Here is a 19,894-nt window from a genome sequence, read left to right as displayed (position 1 = left end):
GTTCCTGCCTGGAAGGGCCCAGTTCAGCGGTTCTTGAGACGGCGGGCCCCAGCGGAGCGGTGCTGGAGACGGCGGGGCCCAGTTCAGCGGTTCTTGCCTTGAAGGGCCCAGTTCAGCGGTTCTTGCCTTGAAGGGCCCAGTTCAGCGGTTCTTGAGACGGCGGGCCCCAGCGGAGCGGTGCTGGAGACGGCGGGGCCCAGTTCAGCGGTTCTTGCCTTGAAGGGCCCAGTTCAGCGGTTCTTGCCTTGAAGGGCCCAGTTCAGCGGTTCTTGAGACGGCGGGCCCCAGCGAAGCGGTGCTGGAGACGGCGGGGCCCAGTTCAGCGGTTCTTGCCTTGAAGGGCCCAGTTCAGCGGTTCTTGCCTTGAAGGGCCCAGTTCAGCGGTTCTTGAGACGGCGGGCCCCAGCGGAGCGGTGCTGGAGACGGCGGGCCCAGTTCAGCGGTTCTTGCCTTGAAGGGCCCAGTTCAGCGGTTCTTGAGACGGCGGGCCCCAGCGGAGCGGTGCTGGAGACGGCGGGGCCCAGTTCAGCGGTTCTTGCCTTGAAGGGCCCAGTTCAGCGGTTCTTGAGACGGCGGTCCCCAGCGGAGCGGTGCTGGAGACGGCGGGCCCAGTTCAGCGGTTCTTGCCTTGAAGGGCCCAGTTCAGCGGTTCTTGAGACGGCGGTCCCCAGCGGAGCGGTGCTGGAGACGGCGGGGCCCAGTTCAGCGGTTCTTGCCTTGAAGGGCCCAGTTCAGCGGTTCTTGAGACGGCGGGCCCCAGCGGAGCGGTGCTGGAGACGGCGGGGCCCAGTTCAGCGGTTCTTGCCTTGAAGGGCCCAGTTCAGCGGTTCTTGAGACGGCGGTCCCCAGCGGAGCGGTGCTGGAGACGGCGGCCATTCTATGGCCAACTGCTCATTGCCTGGTGGTGCCCTCCTGGGCAGCGGGGATGGTGCTCCTTCAATGCCCACCTGGGCTGTGGGTGGTGGGGCCCTCCTGGCCAGCTGGGCTGGGTCCTCCCTGGGCAGCGGCTATGGGGGTGGTGGGCTCTCCCGGGGCAGCTGTGCCGGTTCCTCCCGGGGCAGCGGCTATGGGGGTTGCGGGCTCCTCCTGGGCAGCTGTGACGGGTCCTCCATGGGCAGCAGGCCTGCTGCCTGACTTCTCCGCCTTGCTGCCCTTGCCCTCCTTAGTCGGGAGTCTGTGGCCCTTTCCTCCCTTTGGAGTTGTGGCTGTTGACGGTGGCTGGCTAGTGTCCTGGGGGGATATCGAATCCGGGCTCCGGCGGCGGCCCCTCCGCCTTCTGCTCCTCTTCCCAGGGGGTGGGCTGGCTGTCCCCTTGCTGCTGGGCGAAGATCCAGACCTGCGGGCTGGTGGGCTCCAATACCCCTGCACCCTTGTCAAGGGGGCTGCAGGGCTGGTGGTGGCTGAGGTGCTCTTTTTACCCCGACGAGAAGGAGGGGGGGGCTCAGGGTCAGGAAAGAAGGTAGCAGTAGAGAGATAGATTTTCTTGGGACAATGGAGAGTGGTAGGTACAGTGGGTATGGGAGTGGAGGGAGAGGATGTGGTTGTAGGCGAGACAAGTTTGCTGTCTTTGGGTGCAGGTGCAGGAGCGGGAGGCTGTCGTGAGGTGGATGGCTGTTGGGTGGGTGGGTGGCTGCGTTTGTGTGGTGTGGAAGAGGGGGTGACAGTCACACAGTGGGAGAGGACACAGGGGACGTGTAAATGGCAGTGGGGGTGGTGACTGCACGTGTGCGGACTGGAGTGGAGGGTATGCTGGTGATGGAAACACTGGCTGATGGTGAGGTGAATGAAGGTGTGAGTGTAGACGTCACAGGGAGGGAGGAGGGAGACGAGGAGGTGGGGGTCACAGAGGTGGTAGTGACTGTTGGCATGTCTGCATCGGAATGTTGCTTGTGTGAATGTCTGCGTGATCTGTGGTGCTTATGTTTGGATGAGCTGCTCTTGGGTGTTGAGGTGTGTGCAGGCTGGTCTGATGGTGTGGGTGGGACAGGCAGAGGAACAGGAGACTGGGAGGAGGGAGTTAGTAGAGGGAGGCAGGAGACAGGGACAATGGCTGCCGTCAGTGCTGAGGCCAGAGCCTGGAACGATCGCTGATGGGCAGCCTGACCCGAATGAATGCCCTCCAGGTACGCATTGCTGCGATGAACCTCCCTCTCCACCCCCTGGATGGCATTCAAAAGGGTAGTCTGCCCAACAATGAGCGTTCGGAGGAGGTCAATGACCTCCTCACTGAGGGCAGCGGGGGTAACAGGGGCAGGGCCTGAGGTGCCTGGGGCGAAGGAGATGCCCGGCTTCCTGGCAGAGCGGGCACGGGGCGAACGCTGAGGGGCTGCTGGGAGGGCGGAGATGGTGCGCTGGGTGGCGGCTGTACCTGTAATGGCGGGGGGCACGGATGGTGCCACCCCCGCAAGGGAGCTCCCTTCCGAGGACGTGTCCGTGTCGCTGCAGGGTCCAGTCGTCCCCGTTGTGGAGCTCCCCTCGCCCTCCGTCTCACTGGTCCAGTCAGACTCTGTGGCATGGCCCTCCTGGGCCATGTGAGATGCAGCTCCCTCCTGCCCCGATGCCACTTCTCCTCCGCCTGATGATGCTGATGCACACAAGCACAGAAAGACAAACAAAAAGGGGGGGGGAGAGAGAAATAAAGAGATTTTGAGTACATGGATCACCGGTACAGTTAGCGGACATGACAGACACAGATGCCCCCTGCACTAAGTTGCGCACTTGGGGTCCGCTACGCATTCCGTGGAACATGCCCTACACGCCTAGAGTTGACAACTGCACCCATGGATGACACGGCCCAGGGATGGCTGTACTGACACACTACTGAGGGTGGTGGCTGGGGACACAGGGGCTTACGGGGGTGCCCAGCCTACAGATATCGCCCTGGCCTAGGGGGACCCACAGCCCTCCTCCCCCACCCAGACACCTCCACTGCGCGACAACAGAGTAGATGATGCTTGTACTCACCCCCTTGTGTCTGCTGTGCTGCCCTCACGCGCCCATCCAAATCAGGGTAGGCCACCGCCAGGATCCGGAACATCAGGGGGGTCAGTTGACGGCAGGCACCCCGCCTACGTTGGGAGGCCATCCCCAGCAGAGACTCGGCGGTCTTCTTGGTCCCGTGGCGGATGTCCTCCCACCTCTTGCGGCAGTGGGTGCCCCGTCGATGGTGGACCCCCAGGGTCCGGACTTCCTTGGCGATGGCACGCCAAATCCCGATCTTCTCATGGGCGCGGACCTATGTGACACGTACAGGGAGGGAGAAATACCACGTTCAAGTTTGTCTGCATTTTCGTTGCCAGTGGCCCAACGCCCCCCATCCCCGCCAGGCCCCCCGCCAGGCCCCCCGCCAGGCCCAACATGCCCCCCATCCCCGCCAGGCCCCCCGCCAGGCCCCCCGCCAGGCCCAACATGCCCCCCATCCCCGCCAGGCCCCCCGCCAGGCCCAACATGCCCCCCATCCCCGCCAGGCCCCCGCCAGGCCCAACATGCCCCCCATCCCCGCCAGGCCCCCCGCCAGGCCCAACATGCCCCCCATCCCCGCCAGGCCCCCCGCCAGGCCCCCCGCCAGCCAGTGGCCCCAAATCCATATTGAATTAAACTCACTTGTTGGTCTGGAGGACCGTAGAGTAGCGCATACTGGGGGAGGACCCCATCCACAAGTTTCTCCAACTCCTCTCCAGTGAAGGCAGGGGCCCTTTCCCCAGTCGCAGCAGCCATTGTCCCTTCCAGACCGAGGTCACAGCAACACTTGCAGTATAGGTCCTCTCCTGTGAAAGTTCAAGTCGCAAGTGGATAAGTAGATAGGAAATGGCGGTCACGTCCGCGGCGGTGCGTACCGCGGCGGGGCGTACCGCCACCGCCGGCGCCCTTCGCCATTGGCTCCTGAAACCCATAGGCTTCAATGTTAACCAATGCGGCTTCGCGCCGCGGTCTTCGCCCGCCGACCGCCGCGGTGTGCCACGCCAGCGCATTGACCTCACATCCCATTGTCACACTTCACAGGTCAGGCAGCCGCCATTTCGAGGGTCCACATGGCTCAATTTCAACTGCGTCACACAGGCCTAGGCCTTGCATAGCCACTCAGACACGCCATTCACTGCATAGAGAATCGTTTACTGTGCAAGCTGTGAGTACGTACCTGTGGGTTGCTTGACTGTGTGCTCCATGTTGTCCTTCCTAGGCACCGTCCGCTGGGTTTGGCGAGGAGACGGATGAATCCTCGCGTGTACCGACCGCTGGTGGACCTGTCGACAATGGAAGAAGGCCACATTATCCTGACCTACCGGCTTGACCGTGCCACTATACATGAACTGTGTGCCCAGCTGGAGCCCGACCTGATGTCCCCCATCCGCCAACCCACAGGGATTCCCCCTCTGGTGCAGGTCCTGTCAGTACTCCATTTCCTGGCAAGTGGGTCATTTCAGACAACAGTGGGAATTGCTTCTGGGATGTCTCAGCCCATGTTTTCGAAGGTGTTATCCAGAGTGTTGTCTGCCCTGATGAAATACGTGAGGAGCTACATCATTTTCCCTGAGGTGGGCGAATTGGCTACAGTGAAGGGTGATTTCTACGCCCTTGGACATATTCCCAACGTCATTGGTGCCATTGATGGGACCCATGTGGCTTTGGTTCCCCCAAGAGACAGGGAGCAGGTGTACAGGAACAGAAAAAGTTACCATTCCATGAACATCCAGGTGGTGTGTTTGGCTGACCAGTACATCTCGCATGTAAATGCCAAGTTCCCTGGGTCAGTGCATGACGCCTACATCCTGAGGAATAGCAGCATCCCTTACGTGATGGAACAGCTAGAGAGACACCGTGTATGGCTATTGGGGGACTCTGGGTACCCCAACCTGTCGTGGCTACTGACCCCAGTAAGGAATCCCCGGACCAGGGCAGAGGAACGGTACAATGAGGCCCATGGGCGTACTAGGAGGGTGATGGAACGCACCTTTGGCCTCCTAAAGGCCAGGTTTAGGTGCCTGCATATGACAGGTGGATCCCTAATGTACTCACCTAAGAAGGTGTGTCACATCATCGTGGCCTGCTGCATGCTTCACAACCTGGCTTTGCGCCGCCAGGTGCCTTTCCTGCAGGAGGATGGTCGAGACGGTGGTGTAGTGGCAGCTGTGGAACCTGTGGAGAGTGACGAGGAGGAAGACGACGGGGCTGAAACAGACAACAGGGACAGAATCATTGAACAGTACTTCCAATAGGACACAGGTAACAATTCAAACATAATTTAGTGAATGTGAACTACTCTCCTGCATCTCTGCTGCCTGTCTATTTGCCCCAGTGTATGATGACTGAGTTGTGGCTTTTCCCTCCCTATTTCAGATCTGGGGTCCCCACTACGAGTCCTGTGCTTCGTTTCCCCATGGACTACAGCTTTGTGGCAGCTGTTTGTTGACTTCACTATGTACAAGGACATATTTGCACTGTCATGTCAATTACAATATTTTGAAATCACAGCCAGACTCCAGATAGTTTTGTGCTAAATGGGTGTTTATTTCAGTGCTCAAAATGGGATGGGTGGTTTCAAGTGGGTGGGGGCTATGGTGAAGGAATGTCCATGGCAGAGTCCAGAGTAACAGTCACACAGGTGCATTGTCCAGAGGCCTGTGGAGAGATGGAGCATGGGCAGTTCAAGGATGGACAGGGTGACAATGTGGGACAGTGGGATGACATCAGGTGGTATCCTTTGCTGGCGGGGGTCTTGACATCCTACTCTGTCTTCTTGCGAGATCTCAGGGCCCTCTTGCGGGGTGGTTCTTCTCCTGCAGGAGGTGGGGGTCTGGTGGGCTGCTGTTGTGCGGGGAGGTGGTTGGCTGTTCTTGGTCCAGGCTAGTGGCAGGGGCCCTTTGTTGGTGTTGAGTGTCCGTCCTGGTGTTGATGAGGTCCTGCAGCAGCCCGACCATGGTAACCAGGGTGGAGGTGAGGGCTCTGATGTCCTCCCTGTACCCCCGATAGTGTTCCTCCTGCAGTACCTGGATCTCCTGGAACCGGGCCAGTACCGTCGCCATCGTCTCCTGGGAGCGGTTGTATGCTCCCATGATGGTGGTGAGGGCCTCGTGGAGAGTGGGTTCTCCCTGTCGCACAGCTGCCCTCCGAGTTGCCCTGTTTCCCTGGGCCTCTGCCCCCTGGCCGGTGTGCCCACTACCACTGCCCCCAGGTCCCTGTTGTTGTTGGGGTGGTGGGTTATCCTGGGTGCCCTGTAGTGGTAGACACACCGCAGATTGACGCGCCCTGGAGACAGAGGCATGGGCCCGCTGGGTGGGAGCTGTGCTGGTGTTCCCAGAGGGGTTTGGGTCTGTAGTGGCCTGTGGCTGTCTGAGGGGAACCGACTGTCCAGAGGTCCCCGATGGTCCGGGCTGGTCATCGGTGTCCAGGTCGACAGAGCTGCTGTCATCGCTGACGGCCTCTTGGGTGGGGGGTGTGGAGAATTCTGGGCCCTCCGTGGCGGTGTGTTGGCGGTCGGGTCCTGCAGGGGTATAGAGGTATGGTTATAGTTTCAATGTGTGCCATATGGGTGTATCTGTGGGTTCCCGTGTCCCCAAGTGCTGGCATTCGTGTGTGGGGGCTTTGGTGAGGGTGGCTTGTGGGGGGGATGTGTATATGCATTGGGCATGCTTTGGTGATGGGTGTCCATGCTTAGTGGACGCATGCAGGCCTAGGTTTTGGGATGTGTGGGTTGTGATGGTGAGACATTGGCAGGGAATAGGTGTGCTGGGGGTGGGGGTGAGGATGGTGGTGGGGGTGAGGATGGTGGTGGGGGTGAGGATGGTGGTGGGGGGGGGGTGAGGGTGAGGGTGGGGGTGAGGATGGGGGTGGGGGTGAGGGTGGGGTTCGAGGATGGGGGTGAGGGTTGGGGTATGATTTGGCATGCAGGTGGGGGGGAAGCAGTAGTGAAGCTTCAACTTACCAGTGTCCATTCCTCCGCCGACTCCTGCGAGGCCGTCAGGATGCAGGATGTTCAAGACTTCCTCCTCCCATGTTGTAAATTGTGGGGGTTGAGGTGGGGGTCCTCCGCCAGTCTTCTGCACGGCAATGTTGTGCCTGGATACCATGGAACGCACCTTCCCCCGTAGGTCGTTCCATCGCTTCCTGATGTCTTCCCGATTTCTGGGGTGCTGTCCCACAGCGTTGACCCTGTCGACAATCCTCTGCCATAGCTCCGTCCTCCGGGCAATGCTGGTGTATTGGACCTGTGTGCCGAAGAGCTGGGGCTCTACCCGAACGATTTCCTCCACCATGACCCTGAGTTCTTTGTCTGAGAAGCGGGGCTGTCTTTGGGGTGCCATGGAGTGGTGTGTATGATGTGTGGGGTGGAGTATGTGTAGTTAAGTGTGTTGAGTGTGGTGGGGTGTGTTGTTTTGTGTGTGGATATTGTGTGGGTGATGGTGTAGTGTGCCTCTGTGTGATGGTATTCTGTGATCGCTGATGTGTCTCTCAGTGCTTCTTTCGGAATTTTTTGTCGTAGGGGTTTGTGGGTGATGTGGGTGTGTGTTTTATATTGTATTGTGTGTGTGGGAGTGGTGTGTGTATGTGTATCAGGTGTGTGGAATTCAAATCGGCCAATGTGGCTGAGTTTTGTTCGTTTGTGTGTATTCTGACCGCGGCGGTGTGTACTGCCAATGGAAAACCGCGTTTGAATGACCGCCGCGTGGATTCGTGGGTCGTAATGGCATGGGCGTATTTCTGTTGGCGTGACGGTGGAGGTTTGGTCACCTCCACTTTTCCGCCGACCGCTGGTCTGGCGGTCTGTTGTGGCTGTCGGATTTTCGGAGGTTTGGCTGCTGCGGGTCAGAATGACCGTGGCGGGTTACCGCGACCGCGGCGGAATTATGGAGGATTTCTGACCGGCGGTAGGCGCCTTTTACCGCCGAGGTCAGAATGACCACCTATATCTACTACTCACAACCAGGCCACTCCATTCAAGCGGTCCTGAAGGAGAGGTCGGTATAGGCGCACAGAGAGCGCCCACCTTTGATGCAGTGAGTCGGCCAACGTTGGATTCACAGATAAGACACCTCTCCTCTCCTATTTCTCTATTTCTCCTTATTTCCCTCTATTTTTCTCTTTCTTTCCTTTTTGTTTCTTTTTTTTTTCTTTTTCTTTTCCCTTTTCCTATTTTTTCCCCTTGCTCTCCATTCCTCCCCTTTCCCCCCCCTTTTTTTCCCTTTCTTTCCCCACTTCTTCCCCCACTCCAGTGACTTTGTTTCACCCTCTTTTCTGATTTCTTCTTTTGTCTTAAACCCTTTTCTTGGGTTCTACCATTCCTCCATTATGGACTACCTTCCTTTCTCTTTCTTATTCCCCCCTCGTCTGATTCCACCTACTTGGGAACCTCCTTTGTATTTCTCCATCTATCTTCATTTTTGTTCTTCCCTTCTTCCTTTTCCCTCGAACCCTAGAGTCTGACTATAAGGGGACGCTCCCTCTCCAGGATACCAGAGGCCACTAGCCTCAAGTGTTAGGGTAAGAAATCGTCTTCCCTTGCCTACTGTCCGCCCTGCATAGCTAGCATTGATGCGACTGTTATTCATAATTGCAACCGGTACTCCTGCGTCTTGCATGAATTTTGTCACGTGTGTTGTGGTTTGCTGTGTATTACTTTTTCACTATCAATTCTGGTCTGTTTTTTACCCCATCTACCATAGGTCCTCCCCAGGTATTCCCTCGGTTAAGGTAGGCCCTGCCACAACCCATTTTCTATTGTGATTATTTCTGCAGCGCTTAATAAGCATATACAACAGGGATCCAATGCCCTGATGAATGCCCAGAGACCCTCCACAGCTCATTTATAAGGGCAGAAACATGTCGGCTACTTCTTTTAGATAGGTGACCTTGTGAGTCATTGCTGTCACACTGGTTCCCCATTTCTTTTTAATCACACCACACAGAACCCTCTATTAAATTCACCCGGGTATCTGAGTAGGTGTTTTTATTTCCCTAGCATAGCTGGATCCCCTTTTCCAGAAATTAAATTAATTTACGCACTCCCTCCTGTTCTTTTAACAGCGAGGTTGAGTCCGCCCAGGTGGCACTGTCCTACCTGGGTGGGGCTAGGTGGTCATATGATGAAGCATGACACTATATAGTGTGTGAGACCACCTAGTCCGTAAAGGAAATCCCCCTTACAGACCTTACACCACTCCACAGCTCACTTACATTTCACCTCTAGTCGAGGTATACGAGTGGTCTAGTGTCACAATTGTTATACTATCGACCTACTTACGCTACAAGAACCCTCATTTGTGATTTAGTATTGTGTTTTGGGAGTCAAGTACGGTGTGTGTCTTTTCTCGCTCCCATATACTCTCCCTTTGTGTAATGTTAGGGAAGATTGGCCACAATGACAGTCCACATATGTGAGAGGTCAACAGTAGGAGAGTCAGATTGAAGACAGTACCAGTTTTTTGGACACTGGCATGATCTTTAGCACATAGCAAAGGAGAAAGTGGGCATGTTCCACACAGCAATTCTACTGGGCAGTTTTCCTTGTGAAAGATGTTCCTTCCACATCTTCATCCCCTGATGTATGTGGTGCCTCCCGTGACAGGAGTGTTGTAGGTGTTAAAGTAGAGGCAAGCACATACACATCAAGGGCTGAAGGTGTGGATCACGGGTCCATGGCAGCTCTCATCTGTGGGAACACATGAGGAAGCACAGCAGCAAGGAGGATCTGCATGGTCAGCAATACAGCAGCAACGTCACGGTGGTAAGCACTAATGCTGGCAATGAGAGAGTCCTGCTTCTACTCCATGAACTCCAATACATTTTGTACTACCCCTAGCCTGTTGGTAATATTTGCTTGTGTCTCAGCCTCATGACACCAGAGATGTCAGCCAGGGACTGCTGGAGGCCATGAAGCGGAGAGTAGGTGCCTCATATGGCAGCCAAATTGTTTTTATTCAGACTGAGGCACCATTGGACTGCTTGTAGGGTACCCACGATGGTCTTCATCCCCACCCTCACCCGAACTGCCAGCTCATGCTGGACTCCTACCGCAGTTTGTTGGAATGTGAGTCCTAGGTCTTGGGAGTCCAGAGCTGTGGGTGGGCTGGCAGGTTGTGTATGTTAGATGTTGGGCAGATCATTTGGAGAACCCGCAACACTGTCTAGCCTCCCCGTGACTGGCGATGGTGTCTGTTTGGCACCCAGGATTTGTTGGAGGTTATTTGGATGTATGGTTTACAGCTGGTCCACATCATTGGAAAAATCCAGGACAGTCAGCTGGCCAGGAGGTGTGTTAATTCTCTCCAATGAAATGGAGATTTGTTAATGTTGATCTCTGCTAGAGGTTGAGATGAGTAATCAGTTTAACAATCAAGGTTTCTAAAGGAGCACTTTTAGCGTCTCGTTTATGAGGCCCTTGCAGCAAACTGCACAACCAGAGTGCCATATTTTTTGATGCTCCGGTGGCACAGTATGCAGGCCCTTTATTTACAAGGCCACAGCAAGCCACGTTCTGTAGCTTGTCATGGTTCTGTAGATATGTACCCCTTTCATGCATCATACTGCGAAAAAGGTGAATTCCATGTGTGTTGTTCTAGGTGTTCCCCAACAACACTCATGGAATCCAAAGGAATCTTTCGTATTCTCACATTTAGATGTCTGGAAATGCATCCGATTACTACACCACCTTTGGGGTGGGATTGAAGTAGTGCAATTGAGAAAAATTACATTTTCTCCCCATTTTTCTCTCTTTCAATGTGTGCTGCATTCTGCAGAACGCATAGAAAGTGGAAGACGGATATTCATGATTGTTTATTTTCAGGAAAGTGTCCCTTCCTGCACACGAGCAATCATCCTTGCAATGCAGGCACCCCTACAACATGGTGAAAAAGTGCCTGCGTTAGTGCTAGGCAGCAGTTTGTGCACTATTACTGAGGAAAGTACAGGAATGCATTGCATTTTGGTGAATGCAATGCATCCCTGCACTTTAAAAAAAAATGCAGCACAGCAAGCTGGCTTGCAGCACCACATTGCGTCATTTCCTCATACATGGGGCCCTAGTTGAACAGATATTTGTCATACACCTGTTGGGCAAGGATATTTCTGCACAGTTTCACAATATTTAGGTTACAAATGGATTGTTCTCACAAACGCTGTGTGCCTGCTCAGAGGGGATGGGCCTGTCCTACTGGGTAATTTAGGTCACTTACATTCCCCCCTAACATCTTGATGTGAGTTGTTTATCTGCAGAGTTTCACACTTCATGTGACTCAGGGTAACACCATTGTATGTGTACAGATTTCCTCAGATTATCCACTTTTGGGTCCTGGTACATGTGTAAGTGGCACACAGTGATCCTACTTAGATCATACATTCATTCTCACATGCCTACGACACATCAATCACGCATGACCATATCCAGTGGTAGTACATGTTGTTTTGTTATGGGCAGCAATTGTTAGTGCCTCACCCCGGTTGTACGACGGAATGCCGACTGACAAAACAACGGGTGCCTAAACAACGAGGTCGGAACACCGACCTCGTTGTTACTACTAATGCCTTTACCACGAATGCCTTAACAACGATATTTTGTTGTAAAGGCATTCCTGGTAAAGTCATTAGTAAGAGGCACCCATTGATCCTGCATGCCTCACCCCACCCCACCACCCCAACCCCACCCCAAAACCTAAAACCCCTGACCCCCACCCCCTTCCCAAAACCAAAAACACCCCACCCCCCAACCCCACCCCAAATCCTAAAACCCCCGACCCCCCACCCCCTCCCCAAAACCAAAAACGCCCCACCCCCCCAACCCCACCCCAAAACCTAAAACCCCCCACCCCCTCCCCAAAACCAAAAACGCCCCACCCCCCAACCCCACCCCAAAACCTAAAACACCGACCCCCAACCCCCTCCTCAAAACCTAAAATGCTCACCCCCCCAACCCCACCCCAAAACCTAAAACACCGAACCCCCACCCCCTCCCCAAAACCTAAAATGCCCCACCCCCCAACCCCACCCCAAAACCTAAAACCCCGACCCCCCACCCCCTCCCCAAAACCAAAAACGCCCCACCCCCCCAACCCCACCCCAAAACCTAAAACCCCCGACCCCCCACCCCCTCCCCAAAACCAAACACGCCCCACCCCCCAACCCCACCCCAAAACCTAAAACCCCCAACCCGCACCCCCTCCCCAAAACCAAAAACGCCCCACCCCCTAACCCCACCCCAAAACCTAAAACCCCCGACCCCCCACCCCCTCCCCAAAACCTAAAACCCCCCACTTACCTGAGTCGTCGCCTCGTCATCTGCGTCGTCCTCCTCAGCCGACTCCCTTGTTTGTACCTTAACCATGCATGTTCGTTGTTCAGGACATGCGTGGTTAAGGCACAAAATAACGAAGTCGTGGTTAAAGAAAGCGTTGTTCCGCTTTCGTTAACCAGGACTTCGTTATAAAAAGGTCGGCATAAAGGATGTTTCCCCCTCACCCCACATTGTAGTGGTGATGTGATTAGTGTCAGGTCCCTACATCTGAATCCCACATAAGAAAGGCCACCCACTTCAACCTGGGTTCTTCCATGGGCCCTATCAGTTGCGTTGGCTAGGTTTTTCTTATATCCCTTGCCAAGTCCCTTTTTGATATCCTCCAAAATGTACCTGTGGCATCTTGAGACAATGTTCCATCTTACTCCCTCCTGGCTTGTGCCACATGCTCCCCCAGTCCACATGACAAATATGTTGTAGTCCCAGTTTTCTCTGCTATCCATTCCCAGGTGTGCCACAAGCGTTGCACAGTCAGACCCAGGGGCACATGTTATTTGTGTAGGTACCATGCAGTACACGTGTCCATTCTCACCGCCCTCAGTATGAAAAGTCACCCCATTCACACCGAAAGTCATTTTGCCATTCGCAGTCAGCACCTACCATGCAGAGCAATAGTGGTGTCCCAACATGGCCACACATAATCATTAGTATGCACACACATGGTCCAGTGGTGTGCAATTCTTAGATTACTCCCCCCCTCCAACTGATTCTTTGGGATGAGTTCCTGTGGTTCCCTTCCATGGCAGCTGACACCTGTGTGCACTCATCCTGCCCATCATGTCAGATGGGGACAATATAGTTTAATGTAGGGTACAATGGACATGTCTCGTGTCATGTCACTATGTTTGGATACCTCCCATCACCCACACCTGGCCCCCTCTTAGATGAGTTGTTTGTCCTGTGACACAGCCATTCCATTCAGAGGATTTATATTCTAGATTTAGTTTACATAGGCCCAAATGAGACTGAGTAGGTACATGGTGCAAGGATGCCTGTGTTAGAGGTAGGCAGCAGTTTGTACGCCAACACGTAGGACAGAACGGGGATGCATTAAAATTCAGTAAATACGATGCATCCCTCCACTTTCTAAATGACACACCGCAGCACAGCTAGATGGCTTGTTGCACGGCACTGCATCAGTTCCTCATACAGAAGGCACAATGTGGGGTAAACGTGGACTGATGTTGCACTTCACACAATGAAGGGAGTAAGGTGATGGTTCAGGACTGTCCGTGAAAACGGTGTGAGATCAGTGCGCATTACATCTCTTTGGTGTCTAACCATAAGTGTGCCATCATAATCCCCTTTGGCCTGCAGACTGTGGCCCTCATTACAACAATGGCAGTAAATGCTGCTTTCCGCCGTACAGAAGACCGCCAGCACACCGCTACAGCTGCGGAATTCCGCTACAGGTATCACGATCCACATCTCGTAATCCGCCACAATGCAGACACCCACACAAGTCCGCCACACCAAAGGTCAGTGATAAACTGGCAATACCTAAACCTACACTGTCACGCCAACAAGAATACGCCCACAGTATCACGACCCACGAATAAACGCGGTGGCCATTCAACAGTGGTAAACCATTGGCGGTACACACCGCCGCGCTCAAAATAAACACACATTTACAAAACACAACCACATTGGACAATTCAAAATACACACACCTGATACACATACACACACCACACCCACACACCCAATCCAATATAAAGCACACACCCACATCACCCACAAACCCTTACAACCAAAATTTTGAAAGAACGCCAGAGAGAGAGACTACCTTAAACAACACCAGCATACACAGACACACAACACCATCACTTACACAACATCCACGCACCTCAAACAACACACACCAACACATCCCCTCACACATCACAACCAACACCACATCACACATCACCCGCACCACATCATGGCACCCCAAAGACACCCCAGGTTCTCTGAGGAGAAGCTCAGGGTCATGGTGGAGGAAATCGTCCAGGTAGAGCCACAGCTATTCGGATCACAGGTGCAGCAGACATCGATTGCAAGGAAGATGGAGCTATGGCGCAGAATTGTCCACAGGGTTAACGCAGTGGGACAGCATCCAAGAACACAGGATGACATCAGGAAGAGGTGGAACGACCTATGGGGGAGGTAGGTTCCGTGGTATCCAGACACCAGATTGCTGTACAGAGGACTGGCGGTGGACCCCCACCTCCTCCCCCACAACTAACAACATGGGAGGAGCAAGTCTTGGTGATCATGCATCCTGAGGGCCTCGCAGGAGTAGCAGGAGGACTGGACTCTGGAAAGGCAAATCTTTACTACTTTATCCCCCCACCCCACCTGCATGTCATCACATACCCCCACCCTTACCCTCACACCCATGACCCCAACAACCCACAGATACCCCACTAACACAACCCACACATCCCAAAACCAAGCCCTGCATGTAAAACCAATGCATGGACACCCATCACCAAAGCATGTCCAGTAGAGAGACTCACTCATGCCCCAAAATCACCAATCACACACAGGCCACGGCAATAATGCAAGCACAGGAGTAGAGGATCACTCACCCATTGCACAAGATGGCACACACAGATACAATAACTATGCATTTACACCCCAACAGGACCCCTACCCAACGTCACCGGACAGGAGGTGCCAGACATATCCAGTCCCCCCACAGAAGAGGCCCACAGTGATGACAGCAGTTCTGCTCGCCTGGATCAAGATGACCAGCCCGGCCCATCAGGGACCTCGGGACAGTCGGTTCCCCTGACAAAGTCACAAACCACCACTGAACCTCCCCCCTCAGGAAACACCACCACAGCACCCACCCAGCCTGCCCATACCTCTGTCCCCAGGACACGTCAATCAGCAGTGTGTCCACCACTACAGGGAACCCAGGCAAACCCACTAACACAGGATGATCAGGGACCCGGGAGCAGTGGCAGTGGGCGCACGGTTCAGGGGACAGAGGCACAGGACAACAGGGAAGCTGGGAGGACTGCTGTGCGACAGGGGGAGGACAGACCCAGGGAACCAACACTCCACAAGGCACTCTCCAACATCATGGGAGCTTACCACCATTCCCAGGAGACCATGGGCACGGTACTGGCCAAGTTTCAGGAGACCCAGCGGCTGCAGGAAGAACACTACCTGGGGATCAGGGAGGACTTGAAGTCCATCAACAACACCCTGGTCACCATTGTAGGGGTGCTGGTAGACCTTTTCAACACCAGGAGGGACACAGTGGCACACCAACGGGCCCCTGACAGTAGCCTGGACGATGAGCAGCCCTTCACCTCTGCCGGCGCTAGTGGACAGGAGGAACTGCCACAGGAACAACAGGACACCAACACCCCACCCCCTGCAGATGGAGAACCACCCCACAAACGGTTCCTGAGATCCAGAAACAAGACAGAGAACATTGCCAAGACCCCGCCAGGAAATAAGACCGCCCTGAATGTCACCCTTCTGTCCCACTATGTCACCCTGTCCACCTTAAACTGCCATTGCTCCCCTTCCTATGCCCCTTTGGACAATGCACCTGTGAAACAAATAGACTGGACTCTGCCATGGACACTCCTCCACCATCACCCCAGCCCATTTAAAACCCCCTCCACTTATTTGCACAGAAATAAACAGAAATAAACACACTTCAATCACAAAACAATCTGGAGTCAGTCTGTGCTTTCACAAATGTGTAATTGCAATATCTCTGGAATATAGCAATGTCAATAGACACAGATCTGTGAAATGGAAAGACAAAGTGACAAGTCAGGATCCATACACTGAGTGAAAATGACAGACTTATGCTAGCTCCAACAATAGTATGAGATGTGGGAAGCAGTTACATCTTCTTACCTGTGTTTCACTGGAAGTATTGCATGATGATGTTCTTTCGGTTGTCGATATCCTCTTCTTCTGCCTCCGCTTTTTCACTGTCAACAGGCTCCATAGCTGCCACAAGACCACCATCTGGCCCATCCTCCTGCTAAAAAGGCACCTGGCGTCGCAAAGCCAGGTTTTGCAGCATACAGCAGGCAACGATTATCTGGCACACCTTCTTCGGTGAGTAGTATCATCAAATGGTAGCTTTTCCGGTTTCTGTACACCTGTTCATTCCTGCGGGGGGGACAAATGCCACATGTGTACCATCAATGGCACCAATGATGTTGGGGATATGTCCCAAGGCACAGAAGTCACCTTTCACTGTGGGAATCCTCCACCTGAGGGAAAATGATTTTCCTGATCCCATGATCCCTAATGCCATGGCCACTATTGTTTGAAAAGCCCCACTGGCCAGTGTTAGAAATGGGGTTTTTGGTTGGCAGTCAGGTTACCCTCTGTCCAAGCAAGAACCCTTACTCTAGTCAGGGTAAGTCACACACAATCCAAAATTATCCTGTGCCCACCCTCTGGTAGCTTGGCACGAGCAGTCAGGCTTAACTTAGAAGGCAATGTGTAAAGCATTTGTGCAATAAATCATACAATAACATAATATAGCACCATAAAAATACACCACACAGTGTTTAGAAAAATATATAATATTTATCTGGGTATTTTCAGGTCAAAACGATCAAAGATGCAATATGAATTTGTAAAGATATCACTAAAAAGTGATATAAAGGTGGTGATTCTAACCGCGGCCAGCACAGCGGGAAAGACCCAGCAACGATGAAGCCGGCTCCGAATGGAGCCGGCGGAGTTGCTGGAGTGCGACGGGTGCAGTAGCACCCGTCGCGAATTTCAGTGTCTGCTAGGCAGACACTGAAATTCTTTTTGGGGCCCTCTTACGGGGGCCCCGCGGCACCCCCTACCGCCATCCTGTTCCTGGCGGGAGACCCGCCAGGAACAGGATGGCGGTAGGGGGTGTCAGAATCCCCATGGCGGCGGAGCGCGCTCCTCCGCCATGGAGGATTCTGCAGGGCAGCGGAAAGTCGGCGGTACACCGCCGACTTTCCGTTTCTGGCCGTGGCTGAACCGCCGCGGTCAGAATGCCCAGCGGTGCACCGCCAGCCTGTTGGCGGTGCTACCGTGGTCATTCGCCCTGGCGGTTTTTACCGCCAGGGTTAGAATGACCCCCAAAGTGTCTTAAGTCTTTAAAAAGCAAACAAAGTCTCTTTCAAGCACAAAGTACTTGGTTTGGAGTGGAAAATCTCCGCAAAGGGCCGCAGAAGAAGAGATACGTGGAAAAATGGTGTGTGCGTCGATTTCTCCCACACGGACTTGCGTCATTATTTTTCAAACGGGGAAGTCGTGTGTTGTTTTCCGGCACGCGGACAGTCTCTTTCTGTGGGTTGCAGGATTACCAGATGTCCCGGGGTCTGTGCATGGATTCCTCGTCTTGTTTTCTGGCTGCGCGTCGTTCCGCGAGGCTGTGTGTCAAAGTTTCGTTCTCACGGCAGGCGTTGCGTCGATTTCCCCTCTTGAAGTCAGGCGGTGTTATCCTTACGAGGCCGTGCGTCGAAGTTCTGGTCACCCCGAAGACGTCGCGTCGATTAGCGTCAGTGAGCGGCGATTTTCGCGCCACGGAGCAAGCTGTGCGTCGAAACTTTCGGCGCACGAAGAGTCCAAATGAAAAAGAGAAGTCTTTTTGGTCCTGAGACTTCAGGGAACAGGAGGCAAGCTCTATCCAAGCCCTTGGAGATCACTTTTACAGCCAGACAAGAGTTCAGCAAGGCAGCAGGCCAACAGCAGGGCAGCAGTCCTTTGTAGAAAGCAGACAAGTGAGTCCTTTGAGCAGCCAGGCAGTTCTTCTTGGCAGGATGTAGTTTCTGGTTCAGGTTTCTTCTCCAGCAAGTGTCTGATGAGGTAGGGCAGAGGCCCTGTTTTATACTGAATTGTGCCTTTGAAGTGGGGGTGACTTCAAAGAGTGGCTAAGAAATGCACCAGGTCCCCTTTCAGTTCAATCCTGTCTGCCAGGGTCCCAGTAGGGGGTGTGGCAGTCCTTTGTGTGAGGGCAGGCCCCCCACCCTCCCAGCCTAGGAAGACCCATTCAAAATGCAGATGTATGCAAGTGCGGCTGAGTACCCTGTGTTTGGGGTCTGTCTGAGTGAATGCACAAGGAGCTGTCAACTAAACCTAGCCGGACGTGGATTGAAAGGCACAGAAAGATTTAAGTGCAAAAAAAAGCTCACTTTCTAAAAGTGGCATTTCTAGAATAGTAATATAAAATCCGACTTCACCAGTCAGCAGGATTTTGTATTACCATTCTGGCCATACTAAATATGACCTTCCTTCTCCTTTCAAATCAGCAGCTGCCACTTCAACAATGTATGAGGGCAGCCCCAATGTTAGCCCATGAAGGGAGCAGGCCTCACAGTAGTGTAAAAATGAATTTAGGAGTTTTACACTACCAGGACATATAAACTACACAGGTACATGTCCTGCCTTTTACCCACACAGCACCCTGCTCTAGGGGTTACCTAGGGCATACATTAGGGGTGACGTATATGTAGAAAAAGGGGAGTTCTAGGCTTGGCAAGTACTTTTATGCCAAGTCGAAGTGGCAGTGAAACTGCACACACAGGCCTTGCAATGGCAGGCCCGAAACCAGGTTAAGGGGCTACTGAAGTGGGTGGCACAACCAGTGCTGCAGGCCCACTAGTAGCATTTAATCTACCGGCCCTAGGCACATATAGTGCACTCTACTAGGGACTTACAAGTAAATTAAATAGCCAATCATGGATAAACCAATCAATAGTACAATTTACACAGAGAGCATATGCACTTTAGCACTGGTTAGCAGTGGTAAAGTGCCCAGAGTTCAAAAGCCAACAACAACAGGTCAGAAAAAATAGGAGGAAGGAGGCAAAAGGTTTGGGGATGACCCTATCAAAAAAGCCAGGTCCAACAGCCAGGAAATGGAGTACAGGCAGGACCGGCACTAGAAGGAGGATTCCTGTGGGGTGGTGGATAGCTGAAATCAGGTCTGGCTCCAACTGGGCATACAGTTCCTGGATTGTTGCTTGATCAAGTCTGTATGTGATTATGATGTGTCTCTCTTCCATTGTCGACAGGTCCACCAGGGGTCTGTACACCAGAGGATGCCGCCATCTCATCACCTGCCCCAGCAGGAGGAGCTATGGAGGAGAACAGCAAGCAGAGAGTCATCCAACACTGAAGTATCACAATGTGTTATTTGCAGAAACGTTTGTAATTCGCAATGTCCCGGTATCTGTCTGTATTCCCGGCCTAGATAGGTGTGACGCAGTTTGTATCCATCCCATGTGGCCCCCTGAAATGGCGGCTGCCTGACCTGTAAGGTGGGACAAGGGGAAATGAGATAACTGCGCTGGCGTTGTACACCGTCGCGGTGGGCGGTCGAAGACCGCAGCACAATTCAGCATTGGTGAACATTGGGCCCTATCGGTCCCAGGAGCCAATGACGATGTACGCCAGCGGTGACGGTACGCACCGCCGCAGACGTGACCGCCATTTTCTGTCTGTTCACTCACTTGATACCTGACCTTCAACAGGAGAGGACCTACACTGCAAGTGCTGCTGTGACCTCTGTCTGGAAGCGACGATGGCTACAGTGTCTGGGGAAAGGGCCCCTGCCTTCACTTCGGAGGAGTTGGAGAAACTAGTGGATGGGGTCCTACCCAA

Source organism: Pleurodeles waltl, chromosome 2_1 (genome assembly GCF_031143425.1).
Source record: "Pleurodeles waltl isolate 20211129_DDA chromosome 2_1, aPleWal1.hap1.20221129, whole genome shotgun sequence".
Taxonomy (NCBI): Eukaryota; Metazoa; Chordata; class Amphibia; order Caudata; family Salamandridae; genus Pleurodeles; species Pleurodeles waltl.
This window is presented reverse-complemented; position numbering follows the sequence as displayed.